The sequence below is a fragment of the Miniopterus natalensis genome, chromosome 3 (genome assembly GCF_054644295.1).
Source record: "Miniopterus natalensis isolate mMinNat1 chromosome 3, mMinNat1.hap1, whole genome shotgun sequence".
Lineage (NCBI taxonomy): Eukaryota > Metazoa > Chordata > Mammalia > Chiroptera > Miniopteridae > Miniopterus > Miniopterus natalensis.
In genome coordinates this window covers 41,152,052-41,170,072 of record NC_142083.1, presented here as the reverse complement: position 1 = coordinate 41,170,072, position 18,021 = coordinate 41,152,052, and the positions used below count along the sequence as shown (strand labels likewise).

The following is an 18,021-nucleotide window of genomic DNA, read 5'->3' as shown; positions in this document are numbered from 1 at the left end:
TTACAAAATATGCTTTAGGATAACAATAGTTGCTACAGGAAAGTTCTTTAGATAAGAATGCCAGTTAATAAATATAGAAGGCTATTAATAAAAATCATCTCCTAATAACTACTGATGCCATAGACACTTAAAGGAAAATTAAGAATTATAGACGCTGCCCACAAACTTGAAAATTTAGATGAAATGGACCAGCTCCTTGACACAAACTACCAAAATTCACACAAGGAGAAACAGAAATAAAAGGCACACTTTTTGGAAAGGAAGAAATAAAACTGTCTTTATTTGCAATGATGTGATTTTTAATGTAGAAAATCCCCAAAAGTTGACCCCCAAAAAATGAAACAGTGAGTATAGCAAGGATGCAGGATACATGGTTAATATACAAAAGCCACATGCATTCCTATATATGAGCAAGGAATAACCAGAATTTGGAATTTTTAAAGTACCATTTACAATAGCACCTCAAAAAAATAAAATAGTTATAAATCGAACACATTATTTACAGGCCCAATATGTGGAAAACGAAAATATGCTGATGAAAAATAAAAAAAGATCTAAATTAAATGGAGATATATTCCATGTTCATGGAAGACTCAATATCAAGAACACTCAATATTAAGATGTCAATTCTTCCCAACTTAATCTCTAGATTCAATGCAATCTCAGTCAAAATCCCAGCAATTTTGTAGGACTCAGGAAGTTGATTCTAAAATACATATGGAAAGGCAAAAGACCTAGAATAGCCAACACAATACTTAAAAAGAACAAAGTTGAAGGGATTTTAAGACTTAAAACATGCCTACTTTACAAGGCAGTGTGACATTGGCAAAAAACAAATAAAAATAACAACAACAAAAAAAACCCACATAAATCAATGGAATACAGTAGAGAGCCTAGAAACAGAAGCAAAAAAGTATAGTCAACTTATCTTTGACAAAAGAGCAAAGGTAATTCAAAGGAGAAAGGATAGTCTTTTCACCAAGTAGCGCTGAGAAAACTGGACATCCCTATGCAAAAATATGAACCTACATACAGACCACCTTACACTTTATTATATAAAAATGTATTTAAAATGGATAACAGACCTAAATGTAAAATGCAATATTATAAACTTCTTGAAGAAAACATAAGAGAAAAATCTATATAACTATGGGTTTGGTGATGACTTTTTTTTTTTTTTTTTTTTAATATATCTTTATTGATTTCAGAGAGAGGAAAAGAGAGGGAGAGACAGAGATAGAAACATCAATGAGGAGAGAGTCATTGATCGAGCTTGCAACCCAGGCATGTGCCCCGAGCAGGAATCAAACTGCAATCACCCGGATCCTAGGTCAATGCTCAACCACTGAGCCACGCCGGGCCGGGCTGGTGATGACTTTTTAAATACCATGATCTATGAAAGAAAAATATTAGTGAATTCTATTATTAAAATTAAATTTTTATTTTATCTGCTCTGAAAAAGACACTGTTTAAGAGAATGAAAAAACAAGCCATAGTCTGGGAGACAATATTTGCAAAACAAATATCTAATGAAGGACTTGTATCTAAAATCTACAAAGAACTCTTAAAATTTAATAATTAGAAAATAAACAATCTAATTAAGAAATAAGTAAAAGTGCTGAACAAACACCTCACCAAAGAAGACATACAGAAGGAAAATAAACATATGAAAAAATGCTCAACATCATTTGTCTTGAAGCAACTGTAGACTAAAATAATTAGATACCATTTCACATCTATTACAGTGTAGGTTAAAATCCCCAAATCCGACAATGCCAAATGCTGCAAGGATGGTGAACAGCATGAAGTCTCATTTATTGCTAGTGGGAAGGCAAAATGATACAGCCACTTTGAAAGACAGTTTGGCTGTCTCTTACAAGACTATATAGACTCTTACTATATGATCCAGCAATCATACTATTAAATATTTACTCAATTGATTTAAAGATTTATGTTCACACAAGAACTTGAATGTTTACAGCAGCGCCATTCATAACTTCTAAAATTTGGAAGCATCCAAGATGCCCTTCAGTAAGTGAACAGATAAACATATGCAATGGAATATTATTCAGTGATATAAATAAATGAGCCATCAAAGCCACAAAAGAATATAGATAAATCTTAAATGCTTATTGCTAAGTGAAAGAAGCCAGTCTAAAAAAATCTATATACTGTACAATTATAATTGTATAACATTCTGGAAAAGGTAAAACTAGAGACATAAATCACATCAGTGATTGCCAGTGTTTTGGGGAAGGGGAGGGTTAAGCAGGTAAAGCACAGTAGATACTTTAGAGTGATGCAACTATTCAGTATGATACTGTAATAGTGAATATAAGACATTAAGCCTTTGTCAATACCCATAGAATTTTATAGCACAAAGAATAAACCTCAGTGCATGCAAATTTAAAAAAATCATTTAGAAGGTCAGGGGATCTCCCAATGGAATGCAGGATGTGACAAAAGAGTCTACCTAAACATATAAAACAAATTCAGTGAAGAGAGATGAAAAATAAAGTGCTACCTTTGGAAATAAGTGGAATGTGTAAGACCAAAAGCAAAAGGAACACAAGCATTGTACTCAAGTTGAGGGTACAGGTTAACAATTCTGAAACCACCATACATGTATACTGGAATTAGAATTAAGTAATTGGATGGCTGATGGTGGGAGCCAGGTTTCTCTATGATAACCAAGGAAAGGAAGTTAGAGTGATCCATGTAGTAATGGATTTGAGTTTGAGACATCAGTATAAACAAACCCATGTTTAGCTTATATATCTTGCTCTGTCAGCTGAGAGACCCTAGAAGCAAGACATCTCAGTGATAACAATCACATTTGTGCCCAGATCTTGATTTCTCCAACAAAAGGAACCAAGGTTCCTCAGAAAAATGGCTGATTCTAAGACTAGGGCAGGAAATACACAAGATGAGTATGAAGTATCTTGTAATGCCAGAAAGAAAGAGAGTGAGTGTGTAGGTTCTAGTATACTGGAACAGGAAAAGTCTATTAGGAAAAAAAATGAGGAAATGTGAATAATGTATGGACTTTAGATAATAATAATGTATAATAGTGGTTCATTAGTCATAACAAATGTACTATATTAATAATGTAAGATGTAATAAGAGAGAAACTGGTTATGGGTTATATGGGAACTCTGTACTATCTGTGCAATAATCCTATAAATCTAAAACTGTTCTAAGTTTTAAAAAATGAAATCAAGGCATTGGAAAATAAAGTTGAGAAAATATTCTAGGAAGTAAAATAAAAAGGGAAGGAGAATAAGAGAAAGTATTAGAAAATTAGAGAATCAATCTAATAAGGTCTAATATTCAAATTACAAGGAATCCAGAAAGAAAGTATGGGGGGGGAAAAGGAAGAAGGTTCCAAATAAAATACCCCAGAACTGAAAGATATGGTTCCTAGATAGAAAGGGCCCATTTAGGGCCAAAAACAATGAATGAAAAACTCTTACCAAGCCACATCATTATGAAATTTCAGAATACCTAAGTGGTCTAAGGAAAAATCACACCACTTCATACTACAATCTGCATTCCCCAGTTTTCCTTTCCCCAACACTCCTAACTACTCCATCCCATCCTGCTTTCCTTTTCTCTTTTCTAGGCACTTATTTACTTTACAACCTTCTAACATTTTGTATAGTGTTTTTATTACATTTGTTGTTTACCATTTGGAACAACTCCTCTGCGAATTTAAGCTCCATGAGGGTAGGAATCTTGTATTTTTGTTCACCCATATATTCAAAGTATCTTGACCAGTGCCTGCCACATAAAAATGCTTAACACATACTTAGTGAATAAATATAAAAGCGAGAGAAATAACAGGTCACATACAAAGGACTATCACTTTGGAAGCAGACTTCCTAATAGCAACACTAGAAGCTAGAAAACAATGCCTCCAAAATTCTAAAAGTGAATTATTACAATCTAGAATTCTATCTCAGCTAAGCTATCAATCAAGTGTGAGGGTAGAATAAAGAAACATGTGTAGACATGTGAGAACTCTGAAAATCTGCCTCCCATTCAGTCTTTCTCAAGAAGCTACTAGAAGATGTACTCTACCAACAGAAGGGAGACATCAAGAAAGTGGAAAACCTGAAATCCTGGAAGTAGGCTACCCAACACAAAGAAAGACAAATGGAATTCACAGAAGATCACAAAAGGACACACTCTGGGGGGAAAGCTGTGCAACTGGCCTAGAGAGCAACCCATCAAGATTGACACAGAGAGACAGACAATTACAGGAAAGATGTTGCAAAACAAATAAACAGATTATATGATGTGTTTGAATCTACAAAAAGGAGATTTATCTATCCTGTCTGAAGGGTTGTTAATAGATTAATAATCTACCATGGGCATAAGATACAGAAGAAATATAAGATATACTCCCTATTCTAAACAAGTTTATTATATGTACATATGATAACCTGTTTTAGGTAATGTTTACTTACTTGGCCATTTATGTAATAACTCTCAGATTTATAAACAAATATTTACCATGTTTACAAAAAAAGATGGTTTTTAAAAATTTCATGATTTAAAAAACTGGTAGCAACATGAAAGATTAATCAGAAAATCAAGAAAACAGTAGCAAGGAGACTCCTAAAATGGTTAAGGTGACGGATGATGAGGCCCTGAACTGAGACAGTGCACTGCAGATGGAAAGGAGATAGATATAAAAGTGGCTAAAGAATAGGAACTATTGAAGAGTGAAAGCAAGAGAGAACGCTAGGGTTACTGTCAGGTTTCCACTGTGAGTGACTGCGTAGACTGTACCACTGATTGTGACAGGCGATACAAAAAGGAGCAGGACTGAGGGAAAACATGAGTTCACGTTTAGACTATTGTTTGATGTACCTTGAGAACATCCTGGGGGAGATGTCCAACAGGCAGTTGGATATAAGGATCTGGACAGCAGGACAGAAGTCTGAGATAAAGAATTGGGAATTGGCGGCAAGAGATCACCTAGGAAGAGAATATAAAAGAGGAAAGGAGCCTGACATCAGATAACTAAAGATCACAATTAGTGTTCCTAAAGCCACTTTGGATAAAAGTTTGCCCAGAGTTTTATGTACTTCTATAGAAAAATATCTAATATATAATGTTAAATGACAAAAAAGCAAATTGCAAAACTTCATGCTTAGTAAAAACCCATTTTTACAAATATGTTGTAAAAACAGAGTTAGCAAAAACACTGGGGGGAAAAATATAGAGGAGCAAATGCCAAACTGTTAATAATGGTATTTATCTGAGATTATGTAAACCTTTTATATCTACATTATATGTCTCTATAGTATTTTACTTACAAAAATAAACTATTTTTGTAAGCAGGAAAAGGATAATTTTGTCCTTTTCTAAAAAATTAGAGCATGTATCCTTACAATATAAAAAGATAATAAAAATCTATTAGAAAAACACGAACACTGGACTATTTATTAATGGGAAAATAACATGAACTAGTAAGATTATGAAAAAATTTCCAATACACAATTTGCACTCTCAAAATAATGCTAATTAACACATACCATTTGTTGCCTACTAAATAAGAACATAATTTTTTAATAATAAAAGTACTCAATGTTGGTACGGGTGTGTAAAAAGAGCTTATCAGGCCCTGGCACAGCAGCTCAGTTGGTTAGAGCATCGTCCCAATATGCCAAGGCTGCGGTTCGATCCCTGGTCAGAGCACATACAAGAATCAACCAATGAATGCATAAATAAGTAGAACAACAAATCAATGTTTCTCCCTCTCTTCCCCCCTTCCTCTCTCTAAAATCAATAAAAATAAATAAATAAAATACAAAGAGCATCTCAGATACACTGATAGAAGTAAACTGGTATACTCTTTTAGGGAAACAATGTAGTAATAGCCTCAAAAAGGTTCCTAACATTTTATCTAAATTTTATTTTTAGAAATTTAAGAAAAGAGTACAAAACAACGAAAAATATGCAAAGATATTCCACCAAATCATTAACTGAAACACTCTAAATACCAACATTAGAACACAGCATAAAATTATGCAGGCATCAAAAGTAATATTCACGTCTATCAAAACTTTTTTTAAAGTACATACTCTGTAACCTAACAATTCTACCACTATAGAAACACTAGCACTTGTGCACAAGAACACATCACAAAGAACTTACATTGCTGCAGTATTTGTAATAGTGTAAAATTGCAAAGAACCTAAAAGCTCATCAGCACAGGAATGATTAAATCAGCTTTCTCAGACTGGGACTCCTGGAAGTCCCCAAGAGTTTTTTAGGGATTCTGTGAGGTTCTTCCTTTTCCGAATATCTATCTTTGTAAGGCTGAATTTTCTTAATATGCTTCAGCCTGAACATGATAGCACACCAAATTGAACAGAGAAGCAAATATAAAAATCCAGCTGTATTATATTAAGCCAGGTATTAAAGTTATTTGCAAAAATGTAAAACAGTGCCACCTTCCTCACTAAATTTTTTAAAGAAAACATAGTTACATTTCATATATAATGGCTTTATTATTTTTAATGAGCAATTTTTTTAATGTTCTGAGTTTTCATTTCTAAAATGATAAATACACTGCATTGGAAAACAAAACTCTTAGTCTTCAATAACCTTTTTTTAGATTTTTTTTTTTTAGATTGATTTTTAGAGAGAAAGGGAGGGAGAGGGAGAGAAAGGGAGAAACATCAATGTGAGAGCAGAAAACTGATGGGCTGCCTCCTGCACAGCAGGAAGATCCTGGCATCGGGGATGAAGCCCACAACCTGGGCATGTACCCTAACTGGAATCAAACTGGCAGCCTTTCAGTTCAGGGAACATCGCCCAACCAACTGAGCCACACCTGCCAGGGCTTCAATACTTTTTAAGTGTGTAAAGCAGGGGTGAGGAACGTGCGGCTCAAAGGCCACATCACTTGGTCTGGCCCTGCCAAGGCAACGGCAGGTGGGACTCAAAATTCAATAAATCTAGGAGCTTTTTTCATAGCTAATTTTTAAGTCGGTAATTTTGTATGACCCTCAAATGATGTTATAAATATCCAATGGCCCTTGGCAGAAAAAAGGTTGCCCACCCCTGGGTGTAACGAGATCCTCAGACCCATTTGGTTAAATAAACTGATACCATCATATTAAATAACATTATGACTGGGGTTGACAATTAAATAGGAATTTAGCTTTATAATGTACCTGTTTCAAAAGGTATTCTGCTCATGTATTACTTGTGTAATCAAAAAATCATAACGTTGTGTTTATAAAGTTTTTTTTAACCATGAGAAAATGCTTAAAATATAATTTTAAGCAAGAAAAGCGGGCAAGCCAATTGTACATAAAAAACCTCACCTTAATTAAGAAAATACCAGAAAAAAAGCTCAAAGATAAAAAGTCAAAATATTAACTGTGGTTGATTACTTTAAATAATGGAATTATAGTTGATTATCTTTCCTTATTCATTATTATATTTAGAAATTTTTGACATTAAGCATATAATTGAACATCCAGGGGAGAAAATAAAGGAAGAAACTGGGTGAAAAATTATATAATACTTCTACTGGATCAAACCATCAAATTTCTGCCAATTCAAAAGATGACAAGCTCAAAATAATGAAGCAACCTAATTCGACGGGCACGTTGCCTACTTTGTTAAATAAAAGCAGTAACTTACCAAATTTGTGGGCTGGTTTCCATAAGACTCTAACAAGAACACCCTTAATCTGGGATACAATGATTTGCAATCATGGTAATACAAATGAATTACTAGTTTATAAGTTAGGTCATCTTTCAGCATTGTTCAACCGTACCAAAGAAAAGGTAGTGGAGCAGGAACACTACCGCATCCTCCCGGTCTAAACGGGTGAGAAAATGGATCCATGCGGGAGCGGGCTTTACAAGAGCACCCGCGCCGATGACAGATTCGTTACCGGGGGTCGAGTCCTTTCAGGACCTAGGCCACCGCTCCGGGGAAACAACAGTCTCCCCCCCCCCCCCGCAGCCCGCGCAGCCCCTCCCCCAGGGGGACAGACGGGCCGGGGGCGCTCCGCCCTCCACCCGCCGCGGCCCCGGGGGCGCTCCGTCCGCTGTGCCAAGCACTCCCGGCGACCCGAGGAGGCAGCGCCCGGGCGACAGCCGCCGAGATTACGCTCCAGGCCCGATCCGGCCTTCCAGGCTTTACCGGAGGGGCGCGGGGTCTGAGGGTGAGATGCCCTGGCCCGTTCAGGGGGGTGGGGAAAGGAACGGGTCCGAGGCCCGGGCTCCGTCCCCGGAGGAAAAGGAGGGCCAGACCCAGACCCTGAGGCAGAGCGTCCAGAGGCCACCCCGCCCCCTCCGAGAGGGAAGCAGGGGTGAGGAGAAGCCAAGATCTTTGTCACGAGGGGCTCTTACCTCCCCACACCGCTGCGGAGCTCTCCGGAGACTCGACGCGACGCCGCGCTGAGGAGCCGAGAGCCGCCCCGGACCGGGGCCCCGGGAGTGCGCGACGTCGGCTCCGGCTTAGTTTCCCCGACCAGGGATCGCGCGGACCGCGCAGGCGCGGAGGAGGCTTTCCAGCGGCTCACACGCCCCCTCCCTCCGCGGCTGCGGCCTCCCGGGTCCCGAGGCGCCTGCGCGCTGCGATGCGGGGTCTGAGCCCGGGGCGCTCGGCTGCTTACCGGAAGTGCCCGAGACGGTTCTGGGCTGACCCGGACCGCTGAAGGTCCGCCCTGGGCCTGGACTCCGTTTCCCCTGGATCGGGAAGCGACCCGCGTCAGTGGCCGGCTTCCTTTGCCCTTCGCTGACCCCGACACGGCTTCCTCCGCCCCCAGCCTCCGAGGCCCCGGAGCCAGCGCCGCGCTCCGGCCTGCCCGCCGCACACCCGCCTGCGGGACAGCCAGCCGGGCTTCCCCCGCACTGCTGCCCTCAAAACCCTCGCGTTTTACTTTGGATTTGTTTGCAACGGCCCCGCCCCCCCGCGCTCCCCCAGCCGCAAGGAAAATGCCCCTAACCCACCCCGAGCGTCGGGCGCAGCTGACTGGCCGTTTCCATCGGCGGCCTGGACCTTCCCTCTCCTCGCTTCAGTTCTGCTTTCCTCGCAGTCGCCGCCGCAGCAGCTGCCGCCCTGTCTAAAAACAAAGCGAAGTAATCTGGTGGGGGGGGGGGGGGAGCCATGCGCGTGATGCATACTTGTGCTTGTTGAGCTTTACTATTTTTACCACAAGTTTTCTGTAAATCGAAATGAGGGAAAAGAGACATTTCTGCGTGGGATCAGGGCATCATTACGGGCTGCAGGGGGAAGAAGCCGTCAGTTGCCAAAAGGTTTTACCAGCTCAGATTTCATACTGGTCCTTCAAAAGTTTCCCTCGTCACAGTATCTTAGGAGCGGGTCGATCACATGATTTTGGTGAAAGATTTGAGGATCAGTGTTCAAATCCTAAATCTGCAGTTAGTTTACAACTAGAAGTTTGTTATCTTTCAAAGTTAGTTAATGTTGATTTTCTTTCTCCAATCTTGATTTTCCTAAACTCTGAAATGGGAGCGTGTGGTTTTAGTTCAACAGGGAAATTTTTATTGGTTGCTTAAAATAATTTATTGAACGTCTATGTGAGGCACTAGGCTAGATGCTTTGCTTATTATCTCATTTAACCCTATGTAAGAATAATTTTGCAAAGTACAGGTTGTATTTTCTCTTTGTGTTAAGTGTTGTTCACAGATGAATAAAATGAGGTCACTGCCTTTATGGAACCACAGTCTAACAGCAGAAACAGATATATATCTAGATGACAGATAGATAGATAGATAGATAGATAGATAGATAGATAGATAGATAGATAGATAGATAGATAGATATAGATAGATATAGATAGATATAGATATTTGGGGTAAGTATATAATACAATGTGAGGACAAATAATAGAAATAAAAAGCACTAAGACCTTAAATAGGTAAGTGGGAAATGTATATACAAAATGAATTCACAAAATAGGAAATTTAAGTGCCTGCTACATATTTTACTAATGTTCAACTCAATAATGAAATGAAGACCAAAGAGATATTATTTCTCATGGATCTAATTAGCCAGTTTGTTTAAAATATGAATAAACTCCATTGGAGAGGGTAGAGTAAAATGAGCACTCATATCCTGTTGGGGATCTAAATTAGGACAAAGATTTTGGAAACTTACTTGTCAAATTATATTAAGAAATATTCAGATGACCTAATTCAGTATTTTTTCTTCTGGAAATTATAAGGAGATATTCCAGAAAACAAAGATGTATGTGGAGTAACAATAAGGAAAGTAAACAAGATATCCAAACAAATGCCTTTCATATGCAAATGCAATTGTACTTTCATCACATTTATTTGTTAATGGATGTTTTCCTCTGTGCAGTGAGTTATGCTAGGAGTTGTAAGGATTATAAAGATGGATAATTCATAATTTTTGCCCTGAAGTTCACAATCCACTGTTATTCTTTTATTTACTAGTATAAATAGTTGAGAGATTGCTGCAATAAGATTATGGGCTCTTTGTATAGATTCTGGGTCAATTAAATTTTCTGTGATTTCCTTTGTTGAGTGGAATAAAGAAGAAATCTGCGTATCAAATACAGTGTCAAAAAGAGTCCTCAGAAAAGTTTGAGTAATAATTTCTGAAAAATCCCATGTACCATCTGTAACCTCTAAAGATCGAGTTTGTAACCAAATGGTTTCTAGACTTAAAATCATCCCAGTTGTAACATACTTGGGCAATTTATTTCTTAGACTAACTAGTAATTGTTTGAATCATCAACAGTTTATGATTTTGAAAGGTAACCAGAATCTTGATGATTTTAAGAGGCTTAAATTCCACAGTAATATGAACTTCCAAAGCTGTTCCCTTTTCATAAGTAATCTGGGTGGAGAAAATACCAGAAGCAGATGAAAATAACTATTACAATTATTCATTTGTTTCATGGCTGATCTTATACTAATAAGTAATGGGACTGTTAGTTAACCATTAGTATTTAAGTGCTATGTAACCATGTGTAAATACTCATGTTTTGAGAAAAAGGGCTAAAAGATCTTTTTAAAAAATTATCTGCTCTTCCAGGGCCAATCAAATCAGCTATTTAGAGCACTAATAAATAGAGCTATTTAGTCACTAATAAAGAAATAGTTATAGTTCTGGTGACCATGAAAGCTAGTTTTTTAAAATAATAGAAAACTTTGGGAGAAATACACTAAAATATTAACTGGATTATATTTTGAAGATGATATTATGAGTGACTTCTCCCCTTTCTTTTTAGTTGTCCATATTTTCCAAATTTTTTACAATAACATTAATTTAATAATCCAAGAGAGAAAGATGGAACACTCTCTTCTAAAAAAGTGTTGGTGAGTGCATAGTTGAATGAACCAATTGCCTTGCATTTATTTTGCAATCTTTGCATACAATATATTGCTTTACTGTGAGTCATAGGAGAGAAATAACCAAAAAGGATAGGTGAGCCCATGTGTCTGGATACTGTCTTAGAGGTGGCAGGCAACAAGGTACAGTCATTACCAGGACTAAAGTATGATACAACTTCAACATCATAACACAGGTTCTCTTAACAAGAAAGTCATTAGAATTCTTTGCCAGGTATTTCCAGTTTTCTCTTCTGGCCATGTGATGTACTTCCTGGCCCCCTTGTGGTTGAATAGGGTCATGTGACTGATTCAAGCATATAAATTGTGAGAAGTAGACCTGTCATTTCTAGAGTGGATCCTTTACTCACCAGTGTGAGACACTCCAGAGCCTGCTTTCCTTCTGGCACAGCAACAGGCAAGACTTGATATTGTGGCTGCTCCATCAATTTGAGTCCTTAAGAGATTTCAGTTAACACAGCATTTCTTTCTAGAACAAGAAAAAAAACCAACAACCTTGTTATATGCCACTGAGATGACTTTTTGAGTGATTTGTTACTACAACATAACTTAGCCTGTCATGACAGATAAACTTTGTTTTGTACCTTTGAGATTTGTGGGTGGCTGTTCTGCATTGTACATTGAGACGGTCCTCAAGGAGGCTATTTGCAGCAACATTGTTTCCTAATGTGCCTTCCTTCACAGGTGAATTGCTCTATACTTGAAATTATTATACTTTTCCAGGTTAATAAATACATTTTGTTGTAAGAATGATAGTGATTTTTTTTTGTTGTTTGCTGCAAAACGTTGTTTCCACTTGTTCCAATGCATGGGAGAGGGCTCCAGGGTGGTTAAAAAGGGTGCCTAGTGCTTTCAGGGAGAGACTCAGGCAAAAGCCAGACACCAGGGGAATGAATGCAGAGGGGTCCCTCAAAGGCCTCTGGGCTCCAAAGGCTCCTAGTCCTGCTTGAGGGTGAGCCTTTGGAAGAGATCCTTGCCCAGCCCAGCCTGGGGGCCGGCCAGCCTGCGGAGGTGAGTCAGGTGGTCCCCATCTTCTTTATGAGTTTCACCCGCTTGCCCAGAGAGTGGTTCTCCAGAAAGTCACAGAGGGTCTAAAACTAGTAAATGGAAAAATTCCAGAAATAAATAATTTCTAAATTTTAAATTGCACATTGTTCTGAGTAGCATGATGAAATCTTTCACTTTCCCCCTTGTCCAGCCCAAGACGAGAATTACCCCTTTGTCCAGCGCATCCACACTGTCCGTGCTCCCCGACTGTTAGTCACATAGTAGCTGCTATCTTGGTTATCAGATCAACTTTTGCATCACAGTGCTTGGTTCAATTAACTCTTATTTTACTTAATAATGGCCCCAAAGCACAAGAGTCCTGATGTTGTCAATTCGGATATGCCAGAGAAGTCATAAAGCACTTCCTTTAAGTAAAAAGGTGAAAGCTCTCAATAAGAAAAAAAAGTCGTATGCTGAGGTTGCTCACATCTACAGTAAGAACAAATCTTCTAGCCATGAAATTGTGAAGAAGGAAAATGAAATTCGTGCTAGCTTTGCTGTTGCACCTCAAACTGCAAAGTTGCAGCCATGGTGAGTGATAAGTGTTTAGTTAAGATGGAAAAGGCAGCCTGGCCTGGCGTGGCTCAGCGGTTGAGTATCGACCTAGGATCCAAGCAGTCGGGTTTGATTCCCAGTCAGGGCACATTCCCCGGCTGTGGGCTCTATCCCCAGTCGGGGGCGTGCAGGAAGCAGCTGATCAATGACTCTCTCATCACTGACTTTTATACCTCTCTCTGAAATCAAAAAAGATATTACTTTTTAAAAAAAGATGGAAAAGGCATTAAATTTGTGAGTGGGAGATGTGAACAGAAAACGTCCCAATAAGGGCAGCATGTTGCACCAGAAAGCACTGAGCCTATAGGAAGACTTCAGCAAGGGATCTCCCGAAACAAGTGACACCAGGCCATTTACTGCACGTAAGGGCTGGTTAAGCAGATTCAGGAATAGGTTTGGACTGAAAATTCTAAAAATTACTGGAGAGGCTGCATCTGCCTATGAAGAAGCGGCTGCCGCATTTCTGGCACAGTTGAAGAAGTTGATTAAGGAGAAAGGATACCATCTAAAGCAAGTCTACAATTGTGATGAAACCAGGCTGTTTTTTAAAAAGATGTCCAGTAGAACCTACATTCATAAAAATGCAAAGGAGACACCAGGGCATAAAACATGGAAAGACAGAGGAACTCTGGTATGATGTGGCAATGCTGCAGGGCATATGATAAAGCCAGGTGTAGTGTACGGAGGGGAAAACCCATGTGCTTTCAAAAACAAAACGAAAAGTGATCTGCCTGTATTCTGGCAACATAATCAGAGAACATGGGTAACAGCCATCTTGCTTGTGGGATGGATGCACCAACTTCACAAGAAGTGAGTACAGTACAGTAAGATATTTTGAGAGAAGCCACATTCACATAACCTTTTTCACAGTATGTTGTTATAATTGTTCCATTTTATTATTGGTTATTGTTAACCTCTTACTGTACCTAATTTAGAAATTAAATTTTATGATATGTGTGTATGTATAGGAAAAGACATAGTATATACAGAGTTCAGAAGAATGGTTTGGTTCTCTTGTATACTCTAAATGAGACCATTGGTGGTGGAGGGGAAGGGTTAATATATATAAATTAAATATATGTATATGCATGTATACAGGAATGTATGATACTAAACTAATTCTTTAGTTTTTTTTTGTATTTTTGTAAACAAATTTAAGCATTTTCACTATTGTTAATCCTAATGCTTAATACCATAATAAATCCATGATATCTATTGACATAATCATAATACTAAAAATATTATTAAAATAGTCAAAGAATCATAATTAAATTTAAATCAAATTAGAATTTACTTATAATTCTAATGTTAGATTTCTACTTTTTTCTCCAAGTCGTGAAACAGGTCAATAAAAGTTTTTCAAAACTATTAGTGCTTTTATATATCTAAGGATAATCACAACTGAATTCATCTACAAAAATTCAAAGATATAGGCAGATCATATTAGTACACAGAGTGATTTTTATGTTTGGAGCTGGCATAAGGAAACTCACCAGAGCTTAAAATGTGTTAAGATGGAATTGACAGTATCAGTGGTAGAGAGAAGAACCAGCTGTTAGTGATCTAAGTCCCCCACCAGTTAGCATGTAAATTGGAGCCAGAAAGAGAACTGAAATTCAAATCAGAGAAGTGAAATTAAATATTCTACTTCTCCCTTGAATAATGATATTTTGTGAGAATAAGCTGAAAAGAAAGGTTAATACCCTTTCTGAGTTACATAAATTTAACATTGTGCATAATTAGGAGAAAAATGAATGAGGGTTGTCGTCTCCTTTCTTATGTATACTCAAGAAAAGAAATCATGTTTCCAAAGTTTGGGAGAAAGAGTTTTTGCTTTCTTCGGCTGGGAAGAAGACAAGGAATCTACCACTGGGTGGCAGAGACCGAGCAATCCCTGCAGACATGCAGTAATCCTCTCTGGAGCTTGGCAGTGAGGAGGATCCCCTGTGAGATATGTCTCTGAGCCTGCCTGATCTTCAGTGCCCAAGAGGCTGGCTGCAGGGCTCTATAGCAGCATCCTGCAGTCAACAGAGCAATGGCAAAGATGGCAACCAGAGAGAATAAAGGACAGCCCAACCTATTGTTTTTAACATTACAGAAGCCCAGGGTTGTTATAGGACCCCACAGAGAAAGACAAGGAAGTCCCAGAAATGATTGGTTGGATTTTCCCTCCAACCTCAGAACAGATTACATCTGATCTAGAAAATGAGGCAATGTGATGTTTCTTGCATGCTGGCATTGCAAAACAAAATTCATGCCCACGATATGTAGTTTTATAAACGTGATCTCTCAGTAAAAAGCATATAAATAGAATAGAAATCCTGTTCTCTGTTATGAGAGATGATGATGTTTTTATCAGGTTTTTATAACACATTTGGTAGTCAACTCAAAAGTGAATTTTCTTTTTATAAAATTTCTTTGACTTGCTCCTTCAAATCAAGAAAGAGAAGTGGTAATTACCAGAAGACCCTTTTCTGCAGACTTTACCATTTGTCTTACTATTTTAAAAAAGCAATAGAATTATATGGACTCTGTTATATGTGTATATCCAGTGAAGCTGGTTAAAGAAAGTATAAAAGTATGCACTAAACAGGAAGTGCCTCATTTTTCCTCTGGAAGGAAGGCTTGCAAGACTGTCTGCTATGGTTGACCAGTGATATGCAAGGAGACTGGATAATATGGGACCATGTTTCCTCATGTGGCATTTCCTTCCTATGTGGTCATTTCCCTGACCATTTCCTTCCTAACATCAAGTACTGCTGGGCAGAATCCCTGGTCTTAACACTATTATTTTTCCTAAATAGAATTTTCTTCAGTAACTTTTAATGTTTTTATTTCAATGATAGCTCGTCATTTCTATTACAATCTGGGCTTTCTTGCTATCTTTTATATATCAGTTAGATTTAGATTTGGCAAGGGGTATTAGTAGCCCCAAAATATCAGAGGCTTAAAGTAGGAGCTTATTTTTCTTTTGCATTAACATCCAGATACTTGTGGACTAAGGCTGCCATGGAACTTTGTTTTATGAAGACTTTAGATTCTTCTACTTTTTTGCTCTATCACCTGTGGCCTCTATTCTCAAGGTCATCTCATGGCCCAAGATGGCTACTTCAGATTCAAGGATGAAGTCTATATTTCAACCTGCAGGAAGGAGGAAAGAGGAATAACGGATCAGAGGGTTCAAGTGAGCTGTTCTTTAAAGAGGGGTCTCTGAAGCTGCTCCAGTATAGTCTTTCCTTATGTCCATTGCTCAGAGCTTATTCTCCTGTCCATAAAGAAGGCTAGGGAATTGTCTTTATTTGGGGAGGTCCTGTGCCCAGCCAAAAATTCTAATGGTAGAGTGGATATTGGGAGGAAATAGCAGCTTCTGCCATACTCTATTTGAACCACAGTGCCATTGGGAGCACCCTTGTTGCAAGAATACAGTAATATTTCATCAAATAACAAGGATCTGAGCAGGCCTTGCAATGATTATTGCAACTCCGGAATAACAGCTGACTTTTCAGTCACCCTGGAACATACTCTTGATAATTACATTGTCAGTGTACAATCTTCACCTTCAAAATCAAACACAAAAACCTTCCCTCCACCCCTCACTCTCTTTCTTCCCCTCCCTAGTCATGTTTTTAAGAAGAGTACCTGCTGTCACTGACTCCGTTTCTCAGCTCCTTGCCTTATCTCGGACCTTCTCCGGAACGGCTTGTCCCTAATTATTCTACGGTTCTTGCTAAGGCCAGCAGTGACCCTCATGAAACTAACCAGGTGTTTTTCTGTTACCGTCCTTGGCTTCTCAGCATCTGGCAAGAAACTTGCTCTTTGTTGACACCCTCTCTTCAGCTGGATTCCCTGACACTCTTCCAGAAGCTCTGTGTAAGCCTCCTCTGTGAGCTTCTCCTCTACTAGAACACAGAGGGGTGGATCCCCTACGAGTTCCGTTCTAAGTCCTTCTGTTCTCCACCACCACACATAGGTGAATTCAGTTACTGCAGACTGCAGTTACCACCGGGTGCTGAGGATTCCCAAAACTTCTTCTGTAATGTGATCTTTATTCTGTTTTGCACTGCTTTCTTTTTTTCTCAATGCCTGAGCAAGTGACTCCCTGTCTTTGATTAGCCAAAGCTGCTTTTTTATTATCCATCTGAATAAACAAAAAAATTTTTTTAATGTGTGAGCTTGCCCAGCTGCCGTGGCTCAGCAGCACATGCCCGTGGTCAGGGCACATGCCCGGGTTGTGGGCTCGATCCCCAGTGCGGAGGCAGCCAACCAATGACTCTCATCATTGATGCTTCTATCTGCCCCTGTCCTTCTCCCTTCCTCTCTCTGAAACCAATAAAGACATTTTTTTTTAAATGTGTGAGCTTATTAGTAAACTACAGATTATATAGCTATATTAAAAGAAAAAATATTATAGCTTATCATCATAATGTTTAGTCTTTTCATTTTTTTAAACAAGTTTATTGAAACAACAAAACACTTGACTTGAAGGAAAGACTATCTAGGATTCATTTCTTTTAGAGTAAGTCATCTCTACTTAAAGACACATTGCCCTACATGTGACAGCTGTGTACAAAAGTTATAAAATTGTCCTTGGTTTTACAATGATAAATGAAAAAAAAAAATCCTCCAATCAAACAAGGTATGCAAGGTGTTTTATGTTGTTCTTTTTTTGTTAAACAGTGAGAGCAAAATAACTTACTAGAATATAAAGGTAAGAGCTGATCTAGCATGCCACTAATGGGAAAAGGGGGTACTTTCATAGAATCAGTATTTTTCCCCATCCCATCTCTTTTTGATGTCGATCAAAACATGCCATTGGCCGTTTAGTTTAAAAAATGCAAATGCTTGTGTTCATACATCAGTTACTTAATGTACAATAAAGGAATGGGGAAGGGGAAAATGAAAGAATAGAGAAAACTATACTGCAGTTGTCAGGATGCGGTGGAACGTGCTGTGGTTTTCTAGCTGAGGCTGTCGTCTTGGTCTGGAGGAACGGAGGTCTGGAGGGAAGCAGCAGGTTCCCCTTTAGAAGACACCTCCTGCC

At 38.6% G+C, this 18,021-nt stretch overlaps 1 protein-coding gene across 4 annotated transcripts in view; it reads right to left on the bottom strand.

Moving 5' to 3' along the window:
• ZFYVE16 (zinc finger FYVE-type containing 16) overlaps positions 1-8,499 on the bottom strand; it is a 43,367-nt gene extending 34,868 nt beyond the window's left edge. The window contains exon 1 of one of the 4 annotated variants that reach the window (XM_016210357.2): positions 8,382-8,499. The gene's annotated coding sequence lies outside the window, so the exon portion shown is untranslated. Of the gene's footprint in view, positions 1-4,875; positions 5,178-7,665; positions 7,819-8,381 lie in introns of those variants that run through there. The other 3 variants (XM_016210358.2, XM_016210356.2, XM_087815435.1) reach the window with 3 other exon arrangements.
• Positions 8,500-18,021: the final 9,522 nt, after the last annotated feature.